Genomic DNA, 17,904 nt, shown 5'->3' on the forward strand with positions numbered 1-17,904 from the left:
AGACCTTGTCCAGGAGCAGCAGAGATTCCCAGGCAGCTAACTGAGAGCCAGTGCCTTCCCACAAAGGTGTACTTGGCACAGATGTGTCATTCTGTGCACTGCTGACTGCTTTAATTTCCTGTGACTTTGCAGCCCCGTATTAGAAAGACATTTTACTTTTCACAGAAAGTCCACTTTAAATTAGTGGAGAGCAGGTCTCTGAAACTTGGAACGTTTCCCAGACAAAACACAATGCACAAAGCTGTAACCTGTTCAAGAAATTATACCAGAAGTTAGAATATGTTCCTGATGCAGCTGTGAACTTCAGCTGGTAGACTTCTCAAAAGAAGGCTCAGTCCTCCTGCTTAGTGATGACTGGGGTGAATAGCACTTCCATCTGTTGTATTGTGCAGGAATAACAACAGCTTCAGAGAGGAAGCTCTTAACCTGTTTGTTTTTGCTGAAATGAAAATACCAATTCAGCAATTCGTATTTTTGGAAACAAATCTCTAGTAATTATAATATGATTTTGGATGCCAGATGGCCTGGCCTGCTCTCCTGGTCTGTGCATCAGAATAACTAAATGCTTGTATTTCTTGATGTGTCCTTTTAGGGTTGAAAATGAATATATAAAATCATGAAAATGAGAAGCTCTGAGATGAAACCTCAGTCCTGCTGAACTCGTGGACAATTCTGCCATTGATTCAGCACTGTTATGTTTTCATCAATGCTACATCCCAGAGTTGAAAATGTCTGTTTTATTTTGACAACGGCATTTCCAGACAGATAGATTGTTCCCTCATATTATTGCTTCAACAGACAATCCTTAGGAACTGAGAGTGCTCTAAAAGTCATTTTATGACAGTAGGCAAAGGCATGTTAGAAATAGTAGAATCAATATTTTTGGAGTATTATTTTGAGTGACATGTTTTATAATGCTTTATTTTTTAACCTGTAAACATAGATACTGCATTCCTCGTATTTACAGGTCAGTGCCTATACAATATACCATTGATAACCTGTAAAAAAAAACAGGTGCTTTAAAAGATTCCTGAAACAAAAGTTTCATTTCAAATGTTTCTCTTAACAATTTCTTGTAAATGAGTTATCGTAAGCTACTCACCAGATTTCACCTAAATTTTAAGTTCCCTAAAGACTGGGGCAATGAAAATAAATGTGAGAGTTTCATAGGCAGCCAGCAGAGTAAGACAGAGATGTCTTTGAAAACTCCTAGCTGTCTGTTTGCTGTAGAATACTCTGGAAATTCCTAGACTTTAAGAGAGCTACCTACATTAGATAAAAAGGTTCTTTATTCAGGAATGTACTTCAGTAAACCAGTACATCTTTCTTCTTCTGAGAATAACTGTACTGACAGTCCCAATAAATGGGTAGGAATTCATGGTGGTAAATTGCTGTGGGTTTAATTACAGCCAAGCGCACCTTTCCTCAGTGTTATTTCATTGGCCTGAATGGGTACACCTTTCCCTCACCCTGTATATGACACAAAGACTGTGCGGAAGCATTACTAGATCAGAATGGTCTTGCCAATGGTTCCTGTTTGACAGGACATGCGTGGACTCACAGCACGTGACATGTGCCAGAACACAAAGACCTCCACCAGATCAGGGTTCCCAGACAGCACTAACCATTATCCAGGGAGGGCCTGTGAAAAGCAAATGCTTCTGACATTGCACTCTTTCCAAAGAGCAAGCATTTTACTGCTGATTCCAAAGGGACTGGGAACTGGACTGATGAATTATACAAGGAGCTGCTGTCACTTTTGCCTGTTCTTTCAGCTAACAAGGCAGTGTTAGACAAGGATTGTGCACATTTCTTGCCGTGCTGCACTGTTACCATCTGGGTTGCCGAGCTGATGTAGCATTGAAGATGAGCTGAAGAGTGACTGTTGTATATTTATGAAGAATTCTGTGGATAACTTTGCTCTAAATTGGGCATGTAATGAATGCATTACTGCAAAGGAGGGAAATAACACCTATTGGAGGCTAGACATGAATCACCACCATGGAAAATAATTTTTTAAGCTGCAGTATTTTCTCTGTTATTGCTTTGCTTTAAACTTTAGTGAAAAGTAATTACTTTATTCTTTCTCCTTATTTTTATTGCTGGTGATTCTTATGCTAATTTTCCCCTCTATATTTGATTTGATTTTGAAAAGGCTTTTAGAATTTAAGCTTCAATGGAATTGGTGATATTGCCCTACCATCTTCACCTCCTACCTTTCTTATTCTCGACCCTCACTCTGGGTTATGAAGAATTGTCAAGAAAACAGACAGAGTAAACTCAAAGCTATCACATTTTAAAATGTTTGTTGTTCTAAATAAATGAGACAAATCAGCATCCTCTAGTCATCAAAATAATAAAAGTTTGGGGGTTTTTAATGTTAAGCTTATTATTAATTTAATAGTTTAAAGAAACAAAAATTTCCTGCATTTGAAGTGCTACCTATTTGAATTTTTCCCCTTGAGGAATCACATATCTCCCACAATTAAGTGAAATGTATTCACTTGTGGTAGCTTTGTTGTTCTGTGACAGTGACTTAGGTCTGTATAAAACATGTAAATCTTTTCCTTACAGTAAATTTAGTAAACAGAATGTGCTACTTTTCAGAGGCGTCAATAATCGCTCCAAGTAAACAAAAAATAAAAATCTGAAAATGAGCAACTTACCATTGTATCCACAAACCTAGAGGTAATTTTTTGATCATCCTTTTTTATTGGCCTACAATATTTTAGAAAAGAAAAATCTTATTTATTATCAAAAGTCACTGTCAAGACACAGAACTAGTGTAGATTTACTTTGTTGAACACTTATAGCAGAAATTAAGGAAAGAGGTCTCCAAGGTCCCCTGTGATGTCAAAAGGGAGAGAAACTCTTAAGTGCAGATCTAGAAAATCATCTGTATTTGTGATCTTTGTATTATTTATCGTTAGGTAAGATTAAACTTCAGCTTGCCTTAAGCCAAATTAATTAATCAGTAGCACTCCTGGAAGAAATCTGCACAACGACTGCAAGGGTGCTTTCAATTTCCTTACCTCAGGAAGGTCAAATGATGCAGAACCAGAAATGGAAATGATCCTTTCCCTAACGCTGGATCAAACATAAAGGCAATATTTTTTAAAAACCATAAAATGTTACAAGGAAGTAATGAAATACCTTCCTATAGGCTTGGGGGAATCTTTGAGGTAAGCAAACCTGAAAATGTACGGAAAAAAAGTCCTTGAAAAAGGCTCCTTGTTTTTTTACCCTTTCCTGAACTCTGGCCTGAGACACCATGTTCTATTTAGAGGTGTAATGTCAGCAAACACTGGGTTTTCATTCAATTTATTTTGGAAAATTTAGAACAAAAGACATATTCAGACTCCTTGCATAGGCCTCAGGCAACTGTGTGTACATTATTTCAGAGCAGACATTGCAGGTTAGCTGGAAAATTGCAGGAAAAATGATTGTCGCAGTCACAAAGGTGGCAGTGCCATATCTTTTCTTTCTTTCCAAAGAAGACCAGGCGAATTAAAAATATTAAAAAATCCTTTAAAATTATTTATCTAACAAAGTCTAGGGACATAGGTAAGGCTTTAATTTTTTATGTATTTGATAGCTCAGAAAATACAGCAATACCCACACAACAGCCGTGGTGAAAAAGAGGAATAATGCACTTAACATTTCCAGAACTTCTGTCCAGTAAACATCAGACAGTATTTTTTCATTTATATTAACAGAAATTTATTTGAAACCTCACTGCTAGTTTTAAGATCAAATAAAAGACATTGTGACTGCCAATGAGCCAGGAGATGAATGATTAAAATTCCTGCTGCTGATTTAATGAAAAGGGAAGTTAACATCTAACAATCCTAGTAAAATTTCTGAGCACTAATGGTTTGATTGTGTTCCGATAAAAGGCTATATTTATTGCATAATCGGATGATTAAAAATATAATTTTCTAGAAAACTATTTTAAAAATATATTTATTTACATCTGAGTAATGTTGGAAATTTATTTAAAAGCTGAAATAACAGAAGTACAGCAAAAGTACTTTTTAATACCCCAAATTCAGCTTTGTTCTTATGATTTGGGTGAACGAGCCTAGTTAATTTTGTTTTTTTAAATTTTTTTTTGAATTTTACACCACTACTTTCAGGGTTTTTTTTTCAAGAATTTGAATAGAAATGGTACAGTAATTCTTGTTGGCAGTTCACCACAGGAAGGATGTGTGCACTGAACACTTGTAGAAATAATCAGAGTCCTGATGAATGTTTGCCACTGTGCTGTTCAGAGGTTTTTGTGGCGTTTTACCTACCTCTTAATAGCTGAGATCACACCTGGGATAGGCCTGGTACATTCCAGTTACTGCATCTGTGGACAATAGTAGCACGAGGGTTTCTTTTGGAGGTTTTTTTTTTTTTTTTGGTTGTTTGGGTTTTGTTTGTTTGGATTTTTTGCTGTCATTTCTTAGACCAGTGGAGACATTCAAGAGGCAGATTGAGACGAGATGAAAACCATGGAAATGTTTTTTATTGGCTTTATTTTTCCTTGTCCTGACTAAAACTAGAAGCACCAAAACTGCATTTAACTTAGGAAATCCTTGTGGCATAAACCCAGACACTTCATATGGAGTTGTTGCAAGCAGCTGAAATAACAGAATGCTGTAAGTGAAGGGGCTTATTTTGAACGTAACATTTTAGTGGCATTCAAAATCTAGAGGGCCATTATTAACATTTCATTCTGATGAAGCAATTATTTCACCATAGATGAGTGAACAGATAGGAGAACAAGGTCCTTTCTAATTTGATTGCACATGATGTGATTACATTTTGTTCAGCGATGCATTCAAGCGGGCATTAATAAGAATGAGAGGTGTGCACCTGTTACTGGTGCTATCTGCAGAACAGAATCCTCCCTCTCCCTCTCCCTATCCCGTAAGTCAAGAAGTGCCCCACAGGTAAGAGTGAGAGGTGAACAATTTTTGCTTTCCTGCATCAATGGTGTGTGACAATGAACATTCACTGTGTGGTGTACATCCCTTTAGATATTAAAATAAATAAAATCCTTTCCTAAAATGCTTCCTGAAAAGACTCATTCATTTTTTGTTCTGTTCTTTCAGTAGGTTTCCAGAAGGATTAGGAGAATATTTAGAATCATAGGGAAATAGTTTTGACTATTGGCCAGTAGAATGGATTTTTTTTAAAGGGAAATAATACATGTTTTGTGCTTTTTAAACATATGAGATTTATACTTTGATATTTGAGCATGGTACATGAAATACCTAATTCCCAGCTTGTCTGGCCTAACAAATGAGTTACAGTTTTAGAAAACAGCAGAGTCATTTAAAGCTGTGATTCTGACTTAATGTTTCCTAAACTGATTAAACCCTAAGCATTAAGCAGGGGTGCTCAGGGTATTGTCACATGTATTGAACCCACACAGACCTACTGAAACCCTATGTTCAAAGTTACACTAAAGCAGGCATTGCAGCAGGTAAGAAGTTAATGTGCAAAACATTAAGAGCCCTAAAGTTCCTTTCTGTCAACAACCTATGGGCTGTCCTTTTGAAACCTTCCAGCAGTAAACAGCAGTTCTGACAGGAAGGGGAATGCAGCCCAGGCATCTTGCACTGTCTCTTCTGTGGACTGGAAGTCTTTGAAGGCCAGAGGCTGTGCAGAGAAGTGGCAGAGATTACAGGAGAATTTTTCAAAGGCATGAGGAGTTCTGAGGGACCTAGCTCCTATTCAAAATCAATGAGTGCTGGACACCTAATTAGCAAGGGTACTTTGAAAATCTCCCCCTCCTTCTCTTTTATGCCAGTTCCTTGCTATAGAAACTGTACTGAAATAGAAATCTAATTGGGAAACACTGTGACCAGGAAACAGAGGTGAGGAAGTGGATTAACTGCACAGATCAGTAGAAAAACTCTTTCTCAGACATGTTTATTGCACTTTCTGGTTGAAATAAAAATCAGCATCTTCACCAGTGTGCAAACTCTTTTATTTTTCTCCTTGAATTTCAAGATTTGGACTCTGAAGATATCTTGTCTTTATCTCTTATAAAAGAGATATCTTTTATATCTTTAGATATAAAGATATCTCATCTTTAGAGATGAGTGTGCTATTTTTCAGCAATATTACTTTGCTTTCTGTAATGTTGATATTAGTGTTGCTTTCACAAAATAATACAAAGGCCCCTATCTGTGTTCAGAGGGCAGGACATGTCCAGCTTGTCTGTGCTAGGCCTGATGAAATCATTCTTTGAGGGGCACAAGTCGTGCCTGATTTCACGTTACAAGGCAGCAGCTACAAGCAAGTGGATGATCACTGCCTTACCCCCACCCTCCCTTCTTTCTCAGGTTTGCACCAAGACCAAGGAACGATTGGCCAGCCACAAAATTGTATCTCCATTGCCTTTCAAAATGTAAACTCAAGTGCCAGCTAAAACCAGTGTGAATTGGGAGCTGGAAGCTGGGAATAGTAGAATGGAGAACCCAAAGATGGTTTGGTGAGACCTGTTGTGTGTGTGTCTGCATGGTTGTATTACCTACACTGATAAACCAATCCTCCTCAGAGTTTTAGATATTGCTGGCCTTGGAACAGTAATTTTTTCATTTCCGTTATTCTTTTCCTAACCATTCTCCTGTGCTATTTCATTCAATATAACATATATTCATATTGACATTCCAGGTGATTATTCCAAAGCAGTACATACTGTGTGCCACCTAAGTGAGCTTGGACCACTACAATAACTACCTTGAGTCTAACTTCTCCAGGTTTTTCTCATTTTCAGGTCAGGTACTCCCTTACTGAGGCTCTGATTTCTGAAGTGACCTATATGCTTTGTGAGAGTAGGTCTTTGTGTAACCACTTAAAATTGCTGAAAATATTTTATTTATATTATTTCTTGCTCTCCTGATAAATGAGGATCAGCAGGGTCACCTGACAGTAAGGAAGCTTACCAAAACATTGTATCCTTTTTTGTCATATGCTTTGAGAAAGGATTCAGTTTTCTCCCTCGGGGAGTTGAAATTAAATAGAAGTGAAAATAGATCAGGCACATTAATTAAGAGTTTAGTAATGTTTATGCACAAATGGAGTATTTCAGAAAAGAACCAGGAATAGTGACCCTCATACAAATTATTAGAGAATTAAAGTTGTTTTGATGAGAAGGACAAAGGTCACAAAGACATGTATGACTCCATAGCAGAAGTTGTTACTAGCCACCCTAGACGTGCTGGTAGCTGAGAGCAGAGATGGGCCTTTACATCTCCTTGGCAATAGGTATTTCTCTTGCCAGAAATAATTTTGATCTTTCATCCAAGAGAAACTTTACTTCTTTCCCTTAAATATAATTCTGCTTTTTGTCATTCCACCAGCTGATTCAAAGTCTCTGCCTTAGTGCCTCGATATGACACATTTTCAACTTGTCAAAACAAAAAAACCTCTTATATAGATCCATTTTAGCAAATACCTATTATCATGTAGCAAGAAAATCAAGGTTCCACTTGACATATGGATCTGATTCTAATCAAAGTCTTAGGACTCTGATATTGATAAGTTGGCCAGGAACTGCTCAAACAGTGGCTACTGCTACACTGCCTGTGTAACAATTAGCTTAATGACACTAATTACTGTGATGCAGCATGCCAATTTTCCCTTCATCTTTGTAAAAAGAAAACAAAGTAGATAATACCTAAACCTTTGTTAAATAACTTGAAAACTTTTGAAATGCTTTAAAATACTTTTTGTTGACATTCCAAACAATTCTTTCTCTCATCATTCAAATATTGTACAACACTTAATTAGGATGTCTTTTGTAAGGGGAGTCATTGTGAAACTCAATCCTTTCATCCAGCTACAGTTTTCCTTTATTTAAGTCATAGTTTCCTCACAGAAACATTTAAGAAGATAAAAATATCAGGATCATAATGCAGCATGGATTAATTAATTTCTTTCATTTAGAACATACTTTCACACCATGAGTTATAGTACTGATAATCTTGCATCTTTCAATGTATGCAACTAATTGTACACTGTGAAACAGGTAAGTATGGCAAAGTTATCTGACCTTTTAGATTATTTTTTTAAAAAGAATAATTGAAATTAAGAGAGTAGTGGCTTGCCAAGAAAGTTTTTATTTTTAACAGAAGGATTTAATTTGGAGGGAAATTTCGAGGGAAATGCTTGCAGATCCCAGCATTTCCAACACTAGCATAATTCTGATATGTGCAAGTCTCACACTTAGGAAGGTCCCTACTACTGAGTGTGATTATCTCACCAATGATTATCAGCACAAAGCCTTCAGGGCAGGCTTCAACAGCTCCTTTTCCTTATGCAGGGCAGCAGAGTTTTGATCAGTGGATTCCATTAGGAATTACTTGTCATGGTGGTATGCAGCTAGATTTCATTTACCATCATTTTATTACAGCCTCCTGCGGCTCAGTTCCTTTTATTGTAGTTCTGTATGCTGCTACATTTTGCCTTGTAAGCTGGAGGGTAGCTGAGTGTATTCCCTACAATCCATTAGTGCAGTGAAACTTCTGTTTCTCCCACTCCACATTAGTGAGGGAAAAAAAAATCTGGCATGTGCACTCTCTGCAATACAATAGATTTTTAATGGGTCTAATTTAAGAATACTTCTTGCCAGGAGGAAAAAAAAAAGAAAAAACTGAACTGCTTTGTAAAAGTTCTGTTTCTTAAAAAAAATCTGTTCAAGAACTGAACCATTAAAACAGCAAACACATGGAAAGTATATCCAAAAGAACAGGGGGTCAGATCTGGATCCATTTTCACTTACACCAAGTGTTTACTTAGCCAAGGCACTTAAGCAGCTGCCGTTAGAGACAAACATCTGTCAGGCTAACACAGGCAAAGTTCTCTGTTTCACACATAAGATGTTCAGCTTTAGAGAGAGGGAACGTCTGTCACTTCTTTATACTGAGAAGGTTTGAGGATCTGCCCCATGCTGCTATACAGCCTAATTTTTCAGAGCAGGTCAGATGGCATATCTGAATCTCCTAATACTAGTGACCACTTCTGAGCTGTAAAAATGCTCAGACCATCAAGAACTAAGAACTTTTGGTTGAGGCAAGCAAAAAGAATTAAAATACTTTCCTTTTCTATACTTGCAATTGGATTTTGTTGTTCCAAGGAAAACAAAACACTGTTCTCTGATATGTCATGCACAGAGACACAAATTTGTAACTTGAATGCTTATAAATAGTTTGTCTTGTCATCCTTCCAGTTTCCCCTCTCCCTCCACTCTTACTGAAAGCAGTATTTACAGGAGCTAAGCCAGGAGGAGAATATTTCCACTAAGTGTTACCATGCAGATACATATTTCACCTGAGAGCCTTTGCAACTTAGCCAGCCTGCACAGATTTTCACCAGATCACCACGAGGTGTATGGCTGGCTTCAGAAATGTCTCCTCAAAGAGACATTTCAAATTCTGCTAACAGAATGCTGAAATGCTGAACACCTTCAATTTAAATAACGTTACTGTAGCATTTTCATCCTGTGTTTCCACGTAATGGAATGGCTGAAAATTCCTGGAGCACTGACACTTCTCCCAGGGTGTGGAGACAAGGCTTTGCCACTGAGGCAGCACAAAACCTGCACTAACACCTGGAGCAGCGGGAAAAAGCTCCTCAGGCACAGCCCATCTAATCCTGCACGGACATGTAGCCTCACTTCCACCCAGGGCTTCAGCACAGCAAAGCACTTAAGGAAACATTAAAAAAACTGCTTTGAAAAACACAACATTAAAGGTTAAAAGAGTCTAAAATGTAGGATTTACAAACATGTTAATTATGTTGTGGTGCTTTTACTTATTGGACAATAATATTGCTCCCAGAGACAGATGGGAGCATCCCAAAGGCAGATGATTGCCTTTCAAAGGAATCCTGATGTCCTATTTGTAGCAGGTAGAATTTAATCATAAAGATACCATTTTTTTTCACGTTGCCTCAAGCCTAAATAGCCAATACCATCTTAAAGAGGTATTTACAGATGGATAAACTCTATAACCACTGGCTTTTGTAAGCTGTACAAATCTGAATGTCTGGAAATTTGTTAAGAGGCTGGTACTGATGCAAGCACTTCAGGCTAGTGTGATCAAGAAAAAAAATTAAAATCACGGTTTAGTATTATGTACAGGTTTGGGTTTTTTAAAATGTTATTATCATTTTGTTAACTACTTGGTCTCGTATGGAATTATCATGCCACATTAGAATAAACATTTATGTGGCAGTCATTATTTGGGAGTCTACTCTCCTACTGAATTAATTAAAAGCCACCTAGATGTGGCACTTGGGGACATGGTTTAGTGGTGGGCTTGGCAGTGCAGGGTCAACACACTTGATAATTTTAAACTGATAACCTTAAAGCTCTTTTCAAAAGTAAATGATCGCATGGTCTGGAACATGGCTGAAATATTAACTTACTCATCACTGGAAATACCCCCTAAAGATTGTTACTGGTTTAACAGACCACCCTTCCCTTTCTTGGGGAGCTCTTTATTCAGGTGTTCCTTGTGCTCTTGTACCACAGTAATGCCACTGTGAATATACAACCTACACACAGTGTATGTGTATACATTACACAACATATTTCAGAGATCAATAGAGGATTTGGCATGAATACATAAACCCTAGAATTTCAAATAGAAAAGTTATTCATTAACTACTCGAAGGAAAAAAAGAAAATACATTGCTTGAACAAATTTATCATATGTGCATTTTAGGTAGGTTTTACACTTTTTTTTGGGTACTTTGTCTTTATTCCAGGGAAAAGAAATTCAATATACAATTTCAGTTTTATTACCTTTGTACTATTCCCATCAAATAAATCTAGCTGTGTGAAGGTCTTTCTCTTTTTTAATAAGATCATTCTTGAAATGAAACTTTCTTTTCATCTCAGTGTTACACATCCTGTTTTAATAAAGAGTTTTCTTCCTATTGAGAGCATTTTGACAAAATAATATGGTTGTTTTTGTTTGCCATTTAATTTACCATTGGATCGATGGAGTTAGACATAACTACTTCTAGTATTAAAACTCACAAATTCCAGGGGAACTGGAGGTTAAATCACAAACAAAATATTTCATTGGCATTGATCTGAAAAGCAGACTGACAGCATTGCTAAAAAATCATCAGCTTACAATTATAAATCTCCCCAAAAAGACAAGAGATGGATTTAATTATTTTGCTTTGAAAGGGTCATTCCTTTAAAGCTGCAAGAGTTTATCAATTTAAGAAAGAGTCAATGAACTGTATTTTCCTGTAGCTCCTGTCACAACTCTTCCTTGTGATTACCCAGGCTAGAACAGGTTATGAGAGTGACTGATCATTTTGCTCTCTATTTTAGGCAACCTCAAATTTAAAGGATTTATGACCCCTGCTAGATCATTTGTGATATAAAGATTACAGGTAGCCTGAACTTACTTTATATTCTGTGATACCCTGCCAGAAGTACAGCCACTCATTATGCCACAAGTGTATGAAAAAATGCCTGAATTTCATCCTCCTTTTGGGAACTATCCACCAAAGTTACAGTGACAGCTTATTTTTTTAAATAAACAAGAATTTTGATGTACACTGTAAGTGACAGAATTATTGCCTTCTTTACCTGATTCCCCTCCCACATCTCTTTTCTCTTGCTCCAAGAAAAATCTGAGTAGGCCGGGTCTTTATATAACCTTGATTGTTCTACTTCCATCACTAATTGTGTACATTTTAATTGCCAGAGAAAATGGAACATTAGCAAATTCCAAAACAAGCACCACGCCTTACAAACCTCTGAATGAAATCTCTGGTGAAAGAGAATCCTTCTCTGAAAAGCAGCTTTCCAATGTTCATTTACTGGGATTCCCACATTACCAAACAACACAACTGTGATTATATTTTGACTGCTGATATCCCTGTCACTGGATCACGCCGACCCCCATCCCCAGGAGATCAGTGCCTCTGCTGTGCTGCTGTCTGAGCTCCCAGCAATGACAGAATTCTCTGCCTGCTGCCAAGAACCCAGGAAGCACAAATTTCTCTCTGGAACCAGTGTTCCTCCTGAGCTTTGACAGCCAGAACAAAGGCAAGAAGCTGTGGCAAGCCAGGAGAGTGGGATAATTGCTAAACCCCAGTCCTTGTGCAGGTGTGTACAGCCTTCAGACAGCTGCTCATTCCATTGATGAACTCCTGCAGTGCTTTCCTTGGGAGCTCACAGGGCTAGGGAATGTGTGGTGATATTGGTGGTGGTGTGTGGGTAAGCATGAGTAGGCATCAAGTCTGAATGTCACTAAGTAAGAGAAAGCTAATTAAATGAAATACAAATACTGCTTTTTAAATTATTTTCATCTGTTCCTGCACATGAAAAGTTAGCATGCCTCTGACTCTTGTAGTTTAACTACATCTTAAAAAACGGAGCAGACAAAAATGTTTTAAAAATAGTAACACTTTCATAACAATTGTAAGATTGTAAAGGGGGCTTGTTTCTTAACCTTGTACCAATCTGCATTACCTAGCAAATCCAGAGCTGTGCTCTTTTCACTCGGTGCACACAGTGTTAATGACTTAATGTTTTTGGCCTGGTTAACATGTCATTTAGAATAAGGTACTGCACAACTTTCCTGGGTGTCTGTTATGGCCATAAATGAAGAAGCACAGCTATGGTGCTATATGTACAGTGATAAACAGGAAGATGGAAAAGAAAATATTTATTATTATTGAAATTATTATTATTAGAAAAATGAAAAAGATCAATGGTAGGTTGAAAGTGAATACTTATAAACTTTGTTTAAAGTACTAGTGGCCTTTTAAATATATTTTCATGAATTGAGATTATTGTTAGCTACTATTTTTCCTGATTTGGACAAGGTTTGTCGAAGAAATATTTTTTAAAAGACTAGGACAACTTATAGCCATTACTACCGTGAACATCATCTTGCAACTGAAAATTTCAAACTATTTCTCTCAGCCACTTGCTAGTAAGAAAAAATAAAGTACTTTTGCTATGCAGTTATCAACATGTGCAGATAAAATCTAGCTAGAGCACTTCAAAGGAATCACTCTGTTTTGTTTCTTCTTTACAAGAAGAAACAAAAAATCATAAGAGATACCTTCAAAGATGTTTGCTTTTCTCAAACTGTTCACCACTGGCATTCTAGTTTTGAAACTTACATTAAAGCAAAGCCCCTCCTCTCAAAAACTCCACTTCTACTGTTCAAGCTGTCCTTTACTTAAATTGAAATAAAAGATGTTATGCTACAAAATGTAGTTTCAGTTACACTTTTGCTTTACTTCTATGCACCAGACAGTTTACAAGAATTCAGTCTAATAAAAGTCAGCTCAGTTGAAAGGATAACTTCACCAGCAATTTAATCTGCTTCTTATTTTAAGCTTTATATCTCCCCTTTTTTGAATCAGATCCCTTCCAGCCATTCTAAGCATGTGTCTTAGAATGTGTCAATGTGCCAAAGTTTCCTGCATTCTAAAAAGCTATAGATGAAGCTGGTGCTTTATAGCATTATGTTATCAACTCATCAATTTTTTATAATTATTTCCAGTGGTCTGCTCCCATCACTCCACATGTCATTATCTGCCTGAGGCCACCACTCAGATCACTGTTATTTTAAAGCATAGGTCAGCAAGACTTTGCTTCTTCTTGGCCAATTTTTTTTCGCAATTGCATTTCAATTTTTTTGCTTAGCCATCCATGAACAGGACTTTATTAATAGTAATTTTGAATAACAAGCAAAAATTTACAATATTGCAATATTTGCTGATGTTTCAGCTTCACATTTACAAACACAGCTCAGTGCAATAGGTACAAGTCAGAAACAAGTAGATAGTAAAAAAAAATCCATACTTTTTTACTGCAAATTAGCCCATACAGGTCTTGTTAAAAGGCTCAAGCTTCAGTGGAAAAGCAGAAATCATGAAAAACAGAGCAGTGAAGGCCTATATACTTCAAGCAATGAAAGAGAAGGAGGCATGTGCCTGGCATTGGTAAATGGCAAATAAAAAAATCAGCATTGATCTGGAAGTTGTTACTCTTGGATAAAAGAACAGCAAACCAGCTTAGCCCTTGTTCAGAGAGGAACAGGACAGCAGTTGTTCTTGGCTGACTTTTACACACCTAAGATGCCATTTTTATTTCTTATGCACAGGTTTCTATAGACCGGCACAAAAATATTGCTACTCTTCACAGTCCATTACAGAAGCAAACTTTGACTTCTGATCTCCAGCCTGAAAGTGTCGCTGTCGAGCAGGACGGGAACAGAGAACTCCAGATCAGAAGGCAAAGAAAATGAGCTCTGATTTATTTCAAATATACCGCTCTATATATAGAGGACATCGAGAAGACTAATTTCATTGGTCTTAGAGTAAAAACATGTCACGCCATTGGTGTACAGTGAATGATGCACAGTGGCAGAGCATATCTATAAACAATGTGAATAACAAGATAGATTAGAGAATTATTTATATTCTTTCCCAACTGTTTCCCAGGCTCTTGCCTGGTTAGAAAACTTTTCTCTTTCTCTCTGACTGAGCTGAGAATATGCACAGAAAGTTAGTCATGTCTGCTTTAGAAAACGTGTGTGAACAGGCATCCACCTTCCTACACACACTTTACTGGGCTGTATAACACCATATGCTAAAATCCAAGAGGTTTTGTACTTCTACACCTGATTCCTGGCACAGGAATTGCAGATATAATCTATATTATATTTTATAGTCCAATTAGCCAATATAAACAATATTTGATAACCTATGGCCCTTGAACCTCCTAAGAGAGACTGCTGCTTTTGCTCGTGTAAATGCATCCCCAGCCACAGCACTCAGTGAGCCAGCGTAAAGGACACGTGGCTGAGCAGCCACCCCTCCCTGCGCCAGCAGCAGGAAGAGAATGCTGCCACTGTCTCATGGCTCTGTGCCACTGGGAGATTGCCCAATATCAGTGAAGTTGTGATGGCCCTAGGAATTGAGATGATTTGCTTTCATTCATTAATTTTGATGCTGGCTGAGAATACCTTGATGCATTTTTGTGCAAAATTACAGTAGTAATATGCTTGAGTTGCATACATCGGGAAACAATATACATTTTCATTTATATATAATCACATTTTAATGACAACTATTAAAGGTATGAATGTGAGATTGGTAAGTGTGGCATTTTGCAGAGTCATCTTTCTGAAAATGTATTTTCTGGTTAAATTATTTCATTTATATCAAGCCCTCTGAGCTTACTGTGACCTCACTTCCAGCCAGTCAGCAAAAGCAATAAACAAAGAAGCTTTGCACAGCAGATTTCTCTTTCCACTTAACTGCTAACAGAGCATCATCCAAAGATTGTTTTGGAAACAGTTGTCTGACTCACTGAAATAGAAAGGAAGTTTTCTCAGGAACAGGAGGGAGAAGGAGCACCACAACATGCAGCTGCAGCTGGGAAGAGATGGAGGAGCTTCTGAGACACATCAGTGCCTCTGGTGCTGTCTGCAGACTGACAGAAACTGGCCTTAATGAAAGAATTAAACCCAAATCTTTAAATAAGTGGTGGTATGATTGGGATTTTGATTAATATAAGTCGGTTTGCAGACAGCAATACAAACTAATCATCTGACAGAAACCATAGATCTGACAGCATTTTGCAAAGTAAGCAGTATCTGTACCACTACTTTATGAATAAGGCAATTCTGGCATAAGATAATTAAATACTTATGTTATTCAACAGGCAAATTACAGACTTCAAAACAAAAACTTTATTCTGTACATTCTATATCAGCTATGAATTCATGGACTTTCTCCATTAAAGACATTAATATGATAAAATTTAGAAAGGTTTCATTAATCTGTCTGTGATTCTGGTTTGTTTATTTTTCCTTGAAAAATCAGATATTCCTTGATAAATCAGATATTTAGAAGGGAATCATGAGTTTTCTCCCTGGAACAGGCCAAGATTTAGGAATAAGGGCAGCTGAAAGTGGAGTGTGTGTCTGGGAAAGAATTAGAATGCCCTAGTCTGTAATAGGCAGGTTGCCAGAACAACACTGGGTTTGTGTGTGAGGGAATGGGATCCAGGTAGGCTCTCTTTGAAGCAGAAGCTGGTGAGGATTTGTGTTTTGCAAAGCTGCTGCGAGAACAGCTCCATCTTTCATTGGAGTAACACGTGCCTGAGTAACACCTGCAAGCCACAACTGGATTTATAAGCTCCCAGCAGAACACACCCTTATACACAGACTGTCAGTTAAATACTTCTCATCAATGTTAACTAGTTTTAAAACTCCCAAACTCTTGACCTGTATCTAATGTAACAGCACATCCTCTTCAGTTCTTGATAATCCTTTAAACCAGTTGTTCTTATAGAAAAGACTCTTTCTTTCAAAATAACATCAAAGAAATTCTCTCTTTTCACCCATTCCCCAAGCCAATTTGTCACTGGGAGCTCTGCAGATCAGGCTGTATCCATCACATTACACTACAATTCATGTACCAAGGCATCAATGATGTAGCTAAGAGTGGATGTCATAAACACTCATATTACTGAGATACCTGAGAAGTCAAAAGATCATATTCTTGTCTGATATGAAGTGGCTTAACTTGATTGGGAGAGTCTGAGAGATTTTCTCTTTGGGGAGAAACTCTAAGATAGGATTTGCTTTATCTGCCAGCATGACACCATTCCATTTGATTGTGTGTCATTTCCTGTACCACTGTATTTATTGGTCATGTGACAGAAGCACATTCAGTCTGTGTTCCTCCATGGATATTTGACTGGCATGGAAAATCACCTCCTCGAAGAGCAGCTGGTGGAAACAGATCTAAGCAAAAGTGAAATGGTGGTATTTGGAAAAGAAAATGTTTCACAAGTTTTCCCAAAGTTTACAATTTCTATTTCTTAATCCAGTGCACATGCCTGGGTCTTGTTGGGTCCTTCCCAAATTTTGACATTCATGAATCATCAGTCTCCAAAAGAGGCCTTTGTCCTTCCATTTTATGAGTTTAATTCTGCCTAAAGACAGTTTCCCATAGCAGGGTCTGTTTTTGCCATCACATCTTTGTGTTCAAACCAAGAAGAGACGGCATGAGCTCCACACTCACTGCAAGCCCATGCCTGTGCTACTTATATAAACAAGCTGAAGGCTTTCCATACAGCATGGCAGTACAATCTAACAACTTACTGAGAAGAAAAAAACCCAGAATTCAGTATTCTTGTTTAACAGGGAAGTCTAGAAATGCATGAATGTACTGGACATAACTTTATCCCTCCATGAAGAGTGAAACATATATTTATATAATATATATTTATATAAATATATATAATTTATTTACAAAAATGTAAATGAATATATAGGAACAATCTAAGCTTTTTTTTTCTTTTTTTTTACTTTAAAGCTAAGTTTATTTCCCACTGGAAAAATGTTCATTACTATAAATACACATACAAGTCATACTCTTTGATGTCAGCTATAGATTCATATCTAAATAAACCCATCAAGATTAGGTGTGATGGCTTTATTTCTTTGTATAAAAGAATCTCTCATGATAATGCCTTATCACAAACCCTACAGAACTCCAGCCCAATACACCTGATAAATTAACACACCTTCAAACTCCTGGGTTCTCTCTCAAAATGATTATCTGCATTTTTGTTATATGATCAAAGGGCCAATCGCTTCAGGTTAGTCAAAAGAGTCTAGGACATGAACAAATACTGCCACAGATAAAGATACCTTACCTGGGCTATTTGTCAAATAAAAATTAATGAAAACCTTGAGAGCTGTTAACTGCAGTTGTTAAGGAACATGGCCTGTCTGGACACCCTGGAGTCACTCTTGCACCTGGGACTGAGGCCCCTTCACACCTGGGCACTCCACACTCACAGCCAGACCAGGTCTCCTCATCGGCTGGACCCCAGGATCCCCACGG

The sequence above is a fragment of the Vidua chalybeata genome, chromosome 4, assembly GCF_026979565.1.
Source record: "Vidua chalybeata isolate OUT-0048 chromosome 4, bVidCha1 merged haplotype, whole genome shotgun sequence".
Classification (NCBI taxonomy): Eukaryota; Metazoa; Chordata; class Aves; order Passeriformes; family Viduidae; genus Vidua; species Vidua chalybeata.